This window comes from Populus euphratica, unplaced genomic scaffold (assembly GCF_000495115.2).
Source record: "Populus euphratica unplaced genomic scaffold, PopEup_1.0 scaffold3.1, whole genome shotgun sequence".
Lineage (NCBI taxonomy): Eukaryota > Viridiplantae > Streptophyta > Magnoliopsida > Malpighiales > Salicaceae > Populus > Populus euphratica.
In genome coordinates, this window is record NW_011499847.1 from 1356122 (window position 1) to 1357194 (window position 1073).

Here is a 1073-nt window from a genome sequence, read left to right on the forward strand (position 1 = left end):
ATGAAGAAAAAATTTTTAGTTAAAAATTTTTGTATTGTGCCTCATCCTTCTCCCAAATTTAAAAAAAATTAAATTATATTGATATAAATAAATTTTAAATTTGAATTTACTTTTTAAAAATTAAATTTTTAACAATAACATATAAAACTTAAAATTAAAAATATTGATATAAATAAATTTTAAATTTAATTTTAAATTATATTTTTTAACTTTTATATTACTTCATTAATTTTATAAATTATTCATATTAATTATGTAATTAATAACATCATAATTATATTATATATAAAATATTTAAATTAGTTATATAATTATATTAAAATTAATTTAACATGAAATATATAAAAATATAAATGGCTTTTCTATATAGCTTTTACTATTGGAATGCATATCAATAAAAAAGCTATATCTACACTATTTATAAAGTCATATTATCAATATAGCTCTTCTAAAAAGCATCTCCCGTCGGAGATGCTCTTATGAGCGGAAAAGGAGAAGATTTGGAGAATCCGGAATCCTTTGATTAAGGAAGAGGTACGGAGAAAGAATTTTCATTCCTAATTTATCGGTTTTTCATTTTTTAAATGGAACATTTCAATATTCCGAGCATAACGCAACCACCGCTTTGAGATGGTTTGTTTTGGTACTTTAAAAGTATTTTAAAAATTGATTTTTTATTTTAAATTAATTTTAAGATTTTTTAATTTTTTAATATTAAAAATATTTTAAAAATTAAAAAAATATTTTTTTAATATATTTCAAAGTAAAAAATATTTTAACAAGCATCATCACTATACTTTTAAATATTTTTTAAAATTTATTAATTTGATAATTTGGTTTTATGTTTGTTAAAACTATATGAACCTAATTTAAATTAATAAATCTTTAATTGAATTATGTTTTACAGATTTTAACAAGCGAGCTTTTAAGCTCCGCTTGAAATTTTTTTTTTTTTAAAGTAAATTTTGAAGAAAATAAATTTCTGAAAAGTCAATTTTAGGGAAAATAAATTCCTGAAAAATAAATTATTTTTCGATATTTGGTAGTGTTATGAAAAATAAACTGGAAAACAT